The sequence below is a fragment of the Panthera onca genome, chromosome B1 (genome assembly GCF_046562875.1).
Source record: "Panthera onca isolate mPanOnc1 chromosome B1, mPanOnc1 haplotype 2, whole genome shotgun sequence".
Classification (NCBI taxonomy): domain Eukaryota; kingdom Metazoa; phylum Chordata; class Mammalia; order Carnivora; family Felidae; genus Panthera; species Panthera onca.
Genome location: NC_138342.1, coordinates 14,844,127 through 14,856,591, shown reverse-complemented (window position 1 = coordinate 14,856,591; position 12,465 = coordinate 14,844,127). Strand labels below are relative to the sequence as shown.

Here is a 12,465-nt window from a genome sequence, read left to right as displayed (position 1 = left end):
CTGTGTAGATAAAGCCTGGTCATGTGTCTCAGCCAATTGGCCCTCTATTGAGAAGAGCAGTGCAAGTTTCTCTCATTGACACAGACATGACTTGAACACACCAAGGACATGGGCAAGGGGGCTGTTCATATAGCGTCTACTAATTAACTGCTTTTTGAAACGTAGGCAGTTCAGTGTATTGTGTCCTGGTATTGTGTTTCCTCATCGATACCCTTCAGCCGAGAGAGTTCAATCCCCAGTGACAGCAATATGTTCATTTATTTTTAATATTCCATGACCTACTCAGGGTTATGGCCTCATTAAAAAACGATTGATGTCTTTGGCATAAGCCTGTGAAGTGTCCTTGTTGTCTGCATTTAAACATGATGAAGAAAGAAAAAAATGAAAAAGGGTTGCCCTAGATCTTTCCAAGACTGTAACAAAAACTGACAAGAGTAATTGTTTGCTACTTTGGGGACTTACAAAAATAGATAACCAATCAAATAAGGTCAGTAAATTTTGTTTCTTCTATATGTGGTTGAAAAGGTGTTATTTTTAAAGTTTTAAATAGTTACCATTAATGGGAAAATCTGGCTTCTTATTAAATTGATTTAATTAATTTTCTGTATAATAATAGGATATGAGAATATGTGGAATCTTTTAAAACTTATTTATGTAAATCCCACAGACCATCTTTTCATTGATCTCTCTATAAATACTGTACTGGGGAGACTCATGAATAATGTGCATAAGTCTGCATGGTCCAGACTAAAATTTTAAGTACTGACAGCTGTCAAGAAAATGTGACTATTTGTAGATTGTGTGGAAATTTACAGACAGTTACAGTAAAGATACGACTTTAAACAGAACATATGTTTGCTCTTGTGGTTGTTGATAACTGATATTTAAAATGATGTGTTTCTCCTAAAGCCCTTCTTTGTCCTGTAGAATTTTCTGAATGACACAAGAAAATTACATCCTGCTAAGCATCCTTTTGCTAATACCTCCATTGTATGACAAACTGATTATTTGAAAACTGGATGTCAACATTTGGTGCATATGTTAGCCCAAGCACTGACTAAGTATCCAGTGTATACAAAGAGTGCCTTGGGAGCTGAGATGCAATGATCAACAAGCTAAGATCCCTGACTTTGACACATTCATAGTTTAGCAGGGAAGAGGAGTATGTAAAAATGATTCTACTGAATTTACATAAATGTTAGAAGAAAGATGAACACAAAGCCCTCTGGCAGCAGAGGCAGACAGGAGAATGAAAAGAAATTTGCAAAGGACTTTAGGGTTATATAAATCCAGATCAGAATATCAGACCCTTTACTTCTCTGTTACCTGTGAATGGTGTGATCTTGAGATTCCCATTTTACTTCTCCAATCTCATGGAGATATTTAAAGTACATGATGTTATTAAAAATAATCCAGCAAATGGCTGAAATGGTGTCGGACAGAGTATATTCCTCCAAGTGTTTGTTCTTGAAAGGTCTTGAAAGAAAAGTAAAAGTTTACTAGGTAGAGAAGAAAGGAAAGAGGAATATTCTAGGGCAGAGGAAAAAGATGCGAAGGTACAAAGCTGTATGAGATTAGTGACTTAGGGTTCCATTTCCTTTTCTTCAAACAAAAGAGGAAAATAGCAAATTCCTATTTAAGAATAAAATTAAAAAAAATAATGCATGTTGAACACTGTCTAAAAAACTTCATAAAGCTTCAAGTTCAGTACATCCTATTTTACCAACAAAGAAGCTGAGATGCCAATATATGAATTAACTTGCTCTGGATTATTAGACTAAGTACCAAAGCCTACAGAACACTGACAGAACCAATTTCTGGCCAGGTTGTGGAGTAACAGAAACTCTAATTCACTGTTTATGGGAATGTAACATGGTACAACCACTCTGGAAACCAGTTTGGCAGTTTCATACTAAATAAACATACTCTTGCCGTATGATCGAGCAATCCTGCTCCTTGATATTTACCCAGATGGGTTGAAAACTTACATTCACACAAAAACATGTACACAAATGTTTATAGTAGCTTTATTCATAACTACCAAAACTTGAAAGCAATGAAAATGTCTTTCAATAGGTGAATGGGGGTAAGGGGGAAACAGTGTCACCTCCAGTGCTGAGTAAAGAAAAGAGCTATCAAAACCTTGTTAAGTTAAGAGATTAACTTAAATGCATATTACTAAGTGAAAAAAGCCAATTCATGAAAGCTATATACTGTATAATTCCAACCATGACATTCTGGAAAAGGCAGAACTATTGAGACAGCAAAAAGATCAGTGGTTGCCAGAGGTTGCTAGAGTCAGGGGTAAGAATGATGGACAGATAACAGAAGATGTTTAAGACAGGAAAAATACTCTATATGAAACCCAATAGTAGATAAATTTCATTGTACATTTGTGCAAACACAAAGAATGTTTAACACTAAGAGTGAACAATCATGTAAACAAGGGACTTTGGGTAATTATGATGTGTCAATGTATGTTCATCATCAATTTTAACAAATGTACCACTCTCTTAGGAGCTATTGATAATGGGAAAGGCTGTGTTCATGTGTGGGGGCACAGGGGTATAGGAAACTCTCTGTACCTTCCCCTCAATTTTGCTGTGAACCTAAAACTGCTCTTAAAAAAATAAACTCTTAATAAAAAAATAATAAAATCTAAAATTCATGTCCACTTAATCTTATCTCCAAAACCTATGCTATTTTCATCTCATTAAAACTTGGACTACGATTTAACAATTCTAATTGGCACTGTATTAGGGAGAGAATTCTTAACACTCAAAAGTATGAATCCAATATAAAAAATATCTCAGGTCACTTCTCCACCAGACTCCTTGGTAGCTGTCAGTGGGAGATCCTGGTCATTGTCCCCTCACCTCCTCTAACCCCAAGGAGCCCTAAAAGTCTCAATCATGTGTGAGTATATCTCCATACATGTTGGCCAGGCTGGTGTTCAGAATGGCAATGCCTGCTGGGAGCTCTATTGCCTGGAACACAGCATCCAGCCCAATGGCCAGATGCCAAGTGACAAGACCACTGGGGGAGGAGATGACTCCTTCAACACCTTCTTCAATGAGATGGGTGCTGGAAAGCAAGTGCCCAGGGCAGTTTTTGCAGACCTGAAACCCACAGTCATTGATGAAGTTCACACTGGCACCTACTTCCAGTTCTTCCATCATGAGCAGCTCATCACAAGCAAGGAAGATGCTGCCAATAACGATGCCCGAGGACACTACACCATTGGCAAGGAGATCACTGACCTTGTCTTAGACAGAATTCGTAAGCTGGCTGACCAGTGCACAGGTCTTCAGGGCTTCTTGGTTTTCCACAGCTTTGGAGGGGAAACTAGTTCCATGTTCACCTGCCTGGTGGAATGTTTCTCTCTCGATTATAGCAAGAAGTTCAACTTGGAGTTCTCCTTTTATCCAACCCCCTATGTTTCCACAGATGTAGTGGAACCCTACAACTACATCCTGACTACCCACACCACCCTGGAGCACTTTGATTGCACCTTCATGGTAGACAATGAGACCATCTATGACATCTGTTGTAGAAACCTTGATATTGAACACCCAAACTGTACTAATCTTAACCGCCTAATTAGCCAGATTGTGTCTTCCATTACTGCTTCCCTCAGATGGAGGGAAGCCCTGAATGTTGATCTGACAGAATTCCAGACCAGCCTGATGCCTGATCCCTGCATCCACTTACCTCTGGCCACATATGCCCTGTCATCTCTGCTGAGAAAGCCTACCATGAACAGCTTACTGCAGCAGAGATCACCAATGCATGCTTTGAGCCAGCTAACCAGATGGCTCCAAATGTGATCCTTGCCATGGTAAATACATGGCTTTCTGCCTGTAATACCATGCTGATGAGGTTCCCAAAGATGTCAATGCTACTATTGCCACCATCAAGACCAAGTGTACCATCTAGTTTGTGGACTGGTGCCCCACTGGCTTCAAAGTTGGCACTAATTACCAGCCTCCAACCATGTGGTACCTGGTGGAGACCTGGCCAAAGTACAGGCAGCTGTGTGTATGCTGAGCAACACCACAGTCATTGCTGAGGCCAGGGCTCGCCTGGACCACAACTTTGACCTGATGTATGCCAAGCATGCCTGTGAGTACTGGTATGTGGATGAGGGCATGGATGAAGGAGAGTTTTCTCAGGCCCATGCCTTTGAGAAGGAGTATGAAGAAATTGGAGCAAATAGTGCTGAGAGAGAGGATAAGGGTGAAGAGTATTAACCTGCCTGCTACAATTTTACACTCTGTTGTCCTGGGACTATCTTAGGACTTCTTGGAAGCTATCCATTGTGGCCCTAACTTGTGAATAAAAGTGATGTTTCTATTTTAAATGTCAAAAAAAGAAATCTCAGTCAAGTTGGTTGTTGACCGAATTATCCAGCAGTATTTTATTTAATACTTAACAGCAAGGATGTATAATTATCTCTGTATAGAAATTGAGGCTCAGAGAAATAATACTGAAGTCCTTAAGCATAAATGAGAAAACTCAGAAATCTAAAACTTTGGGGTCACCAGCTCACAAGCGGTAGAGTTAAGAATCAAACCCAATTCTATCTGACTCCAAATCCCCATGTCTTTTCCACCACATCTGGATGCCTCTTTTGATTTATAATTTGGCCAAAAACTATACCTATATAAAATTGACTGCATCTGGACATATCTAACAGTCCCTTGGACTGCTGTCTTGTATATATCACTGAAAATGATCCATAACTCTCTTTCATCAATCTCCTTTTGGGAAGAACTGTATTTAAATAAACTGACCAAAAAATGAAATGGAAGTTCAGAATGACTGGCACTATAAAAACCAGGAAAATTACAAAGTAAAATCCCCCAGCATCATTCCCCTCTGTCTAACATGTGGACTCTGATGGTCTTTGCCCCCATTCTATATTAGTTAAGTCAGAATGTGCTTCTCCAAAGAAACTTTTTTAGCCCAGATGAAATAGTATCCCGAAAAGCTGATAAAACAAATAATCTTTAAACCAGGTAATATCAAAACAGCAGCTCTCAGGCAGTTAATACAAATACAACCACAATCCAGACACTCAGATTTCAAAACAGTTTTTCTCTTTACAAACATACTGATTTCAAATTTAGCAGTAGTATCAAAAGTGGGCTTGAAAATAAGATTACATATAATAATATATAAGATAAGATAAGATAAGATAATTAATATAATTATTAATATAATATAATTATATATAATTACACATTAATTAATACTATATTAATATATAATATAATTAATTATATAATATAATTAATATATATTATATTATATTATATTATATTATATGTAATGTACCTATACATATATAAATAAGATTTGTATGTACTATACATAAGAATGATTTATATATAGGCATGCCTGGGTGGCTCAGTCAGTTAAGCCTCAGACTCTTGGTTTCAGCTCAGGTCATGATCTTACAGTTCCTGAGATCAAGCCCCGCATTGGGTGCCCCTCCCCCTGCTCACACACTCTGTCTCAAAATAAATAAACAAAATATTTATATACAAACATGTAAGTATATAATATAGTACATATAATGTACACAGTATATAATATGCGATATATGTTACATCAGATAGATCTTTCTCCTCAGGTCACTTTCAGAAATACAATTTCTGAAATACAAATCACAGTTGTGGCTGTGATGTTGCTGTGGTTAGCCGTATCAGAGATTATGTGAAGAATGAGAGGAATTAGACCCTTGAATGGCTGGGATCTATTTTCCCTATTCAGTTACTCTTCCTATTCAACAGATAACTAACATTAACTAAGCACATTCAATGAGCCAAGTGTAAGAATGTTCATGTATTTTTCTACACAGTCCTTACACCATCCTTAGGAGACCTTGCTAATTTTGTCTCTATGCTGTAGATGACAAAGCTGTAACACTAATAAGTTAAGTTACTGCTTATGTTCTTGTAGCTGATATGGAAGAGAGAAGCAGGATTAATAGCCAGGCAATCTGGCTTCAGAGTCTACATTTGATTTCCTCTCCAAGTGCTCATTTAGTGTATACTACATAGCAGATACTGTGCCAATGCTTTCACTACCATTTAATACATTCATTCTTTTACCTCCTGGCCACCTGCATTTGAGACAGCTCAGGTAACTGACCGATCAAATGCATCACTCCTTTTTCTCTCCCCTATCACCTTAGAAAGCTTGGATAAGGAGTGGTCTCTGCAAAACGGGACATGAGGTTGTGGAAAATGCTCTAACGTACTCTAAGAAGTGTCTTGTGCTCCCAAAGTAGCTTTTGGTTAGGGGTGCAAAACAGATAACAAGGCATGCAGCCTTTTGAAGTCCAACCAGATGAAGGAACAATCGATGGCCAGCTGCAGAGCTCAGACCTACAAAACTCCTCCGCCAATTCCCAGTCATCTTCCCAGGGAGCCACATTGTTCTCATCAGCATGCTCCATAAATTTTGCAGTAGGATGCGAGCTGCTGGCTTGAAGCTGACACTGATTGAAAAACCTCGCCCCAGGCCAACGGCTGTAAGAAGAGAACTTGGGGGTCCAGAAGGAAACACCAAGGCTTGTTGTTCAGCAGATTTGTCAGCATTTAGAGATCACAGGAGAGATAGAGAACACCAAGATAAGGCTAATTCCCCCAAGGGGAAATATTGTAGGGCTATAATTTCTTTTTCTTTCTTTCCTTCTTCTTCTTTTCTTTTCCTTTTTTGTTTTCTTTTTTGTTACTTTGGTCAAGCAAAAACAAAAATTCAGTATCAGGCAGGTTGTTCTTGGTAGTTACAAAAGGATATTAAGGAGATTAGGTCTGCCAGGGTTTTTTTATTTTTTTTCTCTTTACCTTCCAGTGAACTTTCTCCTTTCTCCCTTCAAGCAATAGAGGGTGACTAGGCTACAGAAACCAGGTTTTGTCTCATTAGAGAGTAGCCAAGGGCTCTCTAAACTCATAAAGCCAGAGAAAGATCACAGATAAAACAAGAGAGGACATTCAGGTGGGGATGACAAGAGAGTGCCGAGAGGGTTATGTTAATAATTACAGTCTGACAGTAGGAATGAGACCCCTATTAAAAAAAAGCTACTTTATGATATCTTAACAGCACTTTCAAAATGTGCATAATAAAGCCAATTTTGAAGTTTCCCACCTCCCTTCCCCAATAAACCTAACAGTTCTCCCCAGGAAGTTATTCAAAAAACAAAAGTAAATACTTTCCTTTTTCAAGCAGAACTGAGTCATTTTTACAACAGGAAGAAAATGAAATAAAACATGCACTATAATGCATCGAGATTGCCTTCTTTAGCATGCTAGAAATTCTGGAGGGCACATGTTTGGATCCATAAGGCAATTTCCCTTGCTAAAAAGCTTACAGTTCACTCTTTCCAAGCTCTCTCTGAATTCGACTCTAACCATTCCAGGTCTTTCCTTTCTATCTCTCCCTTGCTTTTCTATCACATTCCCAGGTATCTGTCAGTGGACAGTTAAGTTGTTTCACGACTTAAACACTTTAGTGTTTATTTGTTCATGCTACAAATTTTCCAACAGACACCTGGGGATGAACACTGGCTGGTAGTAATGTAAAAATGAGAAAAATCAGGTCCTCACTTTGATTAAATCACAGCACTGGAAAAATAGATAGATGCATAAATGTGTAATTACACATTGTGGAGCGTTATAATGTAATGTTTATAAACACATTCCATGAGGTCCAGTGCACCTGGCTTTGAACATTACCCTTTTCACTTATTAAGTACATTGACCTTGGTTAAGTTACTTAAGTTTTCTGAACCGTGATTTCTTCAGTAAAGTGAAGATTAATGCTCACTTCAAAGGGTTAAAGCAGCAATGAAAATAAATGTGGTGTATAAAATGCTTAATAGTGAATATTCTAGTAATGTGGCACATAATATGTTAGATAAGTGAAGTATTGTGGAGGGGCATGGGAAGGTCTGACACAGCTAAGGCTTCCCACAAGATGTAAAATTGGAGGCTGGGTCTAAAACAGGTATCACAGGCAGAGATGTAAAAGGTAGCTAACGGGACATCCTAAAAGTGAAATCCACATGCAAGTACACAGAATGACAAGTAACTATTTGTGACTGAAGTGTAGGTTCATACTGGGTGATAGAAGCAAATGACACTCGAAAAATGAGTTGGGAGAAGACTATGAATGGACTTCTGTTCCATGCTAAGGAATTTTAATCTCTGAAAATGGGAAATAATTAAAGCTCTATCAGAAGTAATATAAAATCACAGAAGCCTCCTTTAGAAAGGGAAATGTGGAGCTCAAAGTGCTGTGTAGTCCATGGGTAAGAGTAGGAGGAAGCTGGGGGCAGAAAACCAGTTCAGGGATATAGCAAGAATCTATATATAATATTTAGATATTATATATACATATATATGTGTATATATATATATAAATTTATATTTTATGTAAGCATGTTTGTATTATATAACAATACAGATACAATAAAACCTACATGTATACATTAACATAAAAGCAGTAAAACCTAAAATCGAGCAGTAGTAATAAAAATGAAAATAGTGGGGGTGCCTGTGTGGTTCAGTAGGTTAAGTGTATGACACTTGATTTTGGCTCAGGTCATGATCCCAGGGTTATGGGATCTAGAGCCCTGTGTCAGGCTCTGTGCTGGGCATAAATACCTCTTGGGATTCTCTCTCTCCCTCTCCCTCTCCCTCTGCCCTCTCCCCCAACTCATACATTCTCTCTCTCTCTCTCAAAATAAATAAACATTTTTTAAAAAAGAAAGTAGGGATGGGAGTGACAGAGAAGAACACAGGAGGGGCGCCTGTGTGGCTCATTTGGTTAAGTGTCCGACTCTTGGTTTCAGCTCAGGTCATGATCTCAGTTGTGAGAGACCATGCTTATGTTGGGCTCTGCACTGACAGTGTGGATCCTGCTTGGGATCCTCTCTCCCCCCTCTCTCTCTGCCCCTCCTCTGCTGGTGTGTGCGCTCTCTCTCTCTCTCTCTCTCTCTCTCTCTCTCTCTCATAAATAAATAAATAAATAAATGAAAAAACAAACAAGCAAACAAAGTTAAGAAAAAAGGAACAGAGGAACTTTATGACTGAGTTGATATAGGTGATTAGGAATGTGGATATGCCAAAGGCATTTCCAAGGCTTATAGCCTGGGAAACTGAATGATTTGTGATACCCTTCATGATTATATATAATTCAAGATAATAGACAGAGGGAGTATGGTGGTTTGGATTATTATTCCCCAATTCTTTATGGTCACCCCATATATGGCCACACCCTTTACAAGGTGACTTTGCTGTACCTCCCACTGAAGGTAGGTACCTTTCCTTGTTTCACTGATGTTGAGCTTGGCTATGTGATTTACTTTGGCCAATGGAATAGGGATCAAAGTGTCAGTACACCAACTGCAGGCTGAGGCTTTAATAGCTATCGTTTATTTCTACTCAGACTGATGTATTCATTTTAGGGATGCACTAGGAGAAGTGCACACTCCAGGTCGCTTTCGGTCCAAAAAGAACGAGAAAACACATGAAGCATACACAAGTTCAATCCATAACCTAGGGAAAATCCCAGTCCAGCCCAGCCAAGTGACAGCCTGAAGCAAGCTTCTCGAACTAACCTGCAAACCCTATAAGCAAGAAAAATAAATAAATTCTTACTGTTATATACCTTTTTTAATTTGTTTACTTAAAAACATTTTTTTTAATCTTTATTTTTGAGAGAGAGAGAGACAAACAGAGTGTGAGTGGGGGAGGGGCAGAGACAGAGAGGGAGACATAGAATCCGAAGCAGGCTCCAGGCTCTGAGCTGTCAGCACAGAGCCCGATGTGGGGCTTGAACTCACAAACTGCGAGATCATGACCTAAGCCAAAGTTGGACGCTTAACCAACTGAGCCACCCAGGCACCCCTATACTTTCTTTTTTTTAGTTGCAGCATGATAATATTATAAAATATTTTATTATAAAATATTATAAATATTTTATATTTTATTTTATTTTATTTTATTTTATTTTATTTTATTTTACTTATGCCTTCTTGAAATAGTGTTTATTCAGCACTATTGTGGCAATAGTCTCCTAACAGACAGAAACAGTGACATTTGAGTATTTGGTTCCAATTTGTTCCCAAGGCCCAACTATCTCTCCACCCTTGGATTTTCTGAGCTGCCACAACAGTACTTCAATTAGTCCTTTTTTTTTTGTTTTCTGAAGTGGAGTAGAGTAGTTTCTGTTATTTGTCACCCACTGAATTTTATTAGACTTAAAATTCTGTGAGATATTTTAATCTTAATTATCTTTCCAGATACAATAGTAGAATAATGAGGCCACATGTTGGACCAGGAATTACGGATAGGAAAGGACCATTTCATGAAAGATTTAGTCAATTTGTGAATTAATTAATTAATTACAGAGTGAATTCCATAGCTATAGACTATATAGCTAAGCATCTTGAAACCATATTTCACTGAGGAGTAACAAAAGGACTGAATTAAAGAGTATGGGTAATATAAATATTTAAGATGTGGTTAAATAAAGAATGGATTGAGAAGGAATATGAATGTAAAGAGACTAAGAAATAAGGGTGCTGTTAAAGCAAAATAAGAGTTTTATGAAAGAGGAAGTGGTAAACAATATCAAATAGCAATTAGGTTAGATAACCGTTAGCAGAATTAGATTATGAGTGAATTTTCCCTCTGAGCAATTACAGTTATGTTTGTGCAGAGTCTGAGAGTCTTTGCAGAGAACAAACTTTCAGAGAGAGGAAAAGCCTTCCAGATACTAAAACGTATCTGGAAAGGAAAAAATGAGCGGGGGGCAGGGAGGGGGTGGTTAGAGAGGACAGGAAAGAAGGAAAAAATTGACAAGCCCCAAGGTTGTGCTTAAAACATTTCCTGCACATGAGGTGATTCTCCTCTACTTCGATTTCTAGTAGACTGAGATTGGTGATTAAATCAAAGCAGTTTATATTTATGTATTTACATTATAATGAGTCATGCTGTGTACAAATGAATTCTTTAGAAAATGTAGTGTTTAAAATTTTGTCCCATTTTTTTTGTCTTTAAAATTCCCACATTAAAAACTCTACTCAATTCTTACTAAACATGAATAGAGGCAAATAAAACCGATTATGTGATCATAGTTTTTGTGTCTAACAAACTAGCCTTGGCTTACTTAGGCATTTTATCTACCATAGGAAAACAAGTTTCAAATTGGATACTAGAACACATTAACTGTCCTTAATTGGATCTGTCCAAATTAGCTGAATTTACTTTAAAAACAGATGTGCTACGAATGTACTCACTGAATGGCCATGAAGGGAGAGAATTTTTATGTCTCTTTTTATAATTATGTTTCCTGTATATAGAACAGTGTCTGACATATAGCGGTTTTTAGAGAGTGTCTATTGAATGAATCAATAAGTGAACATGTGTCTTTGGTTTGTTTGCCCTCTCTCAGTCTTATGTCTTGAACAATATGCTCTCAAGGTTTTCCTCTCTCCCTCTGCCTTTTTCCTCTGTTTCAATTAGTAAAATCTGGATAGGAATTTTCACTATGATGAGAATACACTATAGCGTATGTATGTATATATGTTTATACGTTTATAGTTATTATGCTTACTCAGTAATAGCACCCACATAACAATGTTCTTGAAAGAACTTGCAATCAGTCTTGTTTCATGCTTCTTTTGGAGTAAATATTAAAGTAGATGAGTAGAGCAGTAAGTGTATCAAGGTGGTGGTATGGTCGTACTCGGTGGAATGCTAGAGTACTGGAGTACCAGGAGAATCCATCTGGTTTTAGAAGTTAAAGTATAGGGACAGTTTTCACATACTCTATCTCTGCCCCTGACAAAGATTAACAGGACTTTGTCAGGTTGTCAGAGTCACAAGCAAACAGGGTAGAATTCAAGGCAAGCCTCCTTACCTGGATAAAAACAGGAGTGTCTATCAGAGAATGGCACAATAAGTCAGAGAGAGTAATCAGAGCCAAGACCAGAGTCAGGCTATAGTTTGGGAAAGCACATCTTCAGGAGGGGTGTGAAGACCGCCTACTGGATTAAGATTACCATTGTAAGATCTTATCTGACCAACTAGGTTTGGACATTAAATGGGATTGAGTCTGCAGGGCTGGAGACCAGCAGTAGCTGACTTTCCCTGTGGCCAGGAAATATTGGTAGATGCTCTCCTTGTGAAAGCCCAGATAAGACCACTGCCCTGTATTTACCATGCAATCTGGAAGGGATATCCAAGACATGATAGTTTGTTTTTAAATTTATCTCCTAAACCTCTGAACCTCTGAATATTTTCCCGTTTTTTTCTAACACACTGTAAACTTTGCTAAGAATGTTTTAATGCAATGGTTTGTTTTGACAAAATAAATTTCTGTTTCATTTACATTTATTATAATTTATAGAATGTCTGATATCTGGGAGTTCATTGAGGTTCATTCAAGTTC

At 37.9% G+C, this 12,465-nt stretch overlaps 1 long non-coding RNA gene and 1 pseudogene across 2 annotated transcripts in view; one reads left to right on the top strand and one right to left on the bottom strand.

Annotated features, from left to right (window-relative positions):
* Positions 1-12,465, bottom strand: part of LOC144616053 (uncharacterized) — a 323,120-nt gene that overhangs the window by 118,491 nt on the left and 192,164 nt on the right. The gene's annotated exons all lie outside the window — the stretch shown is intronic.
* Positions 2,913-4,250, top strand: LOC132692671 (tubulin alpha-1C chain pseudogene; annotated as a pseudogene).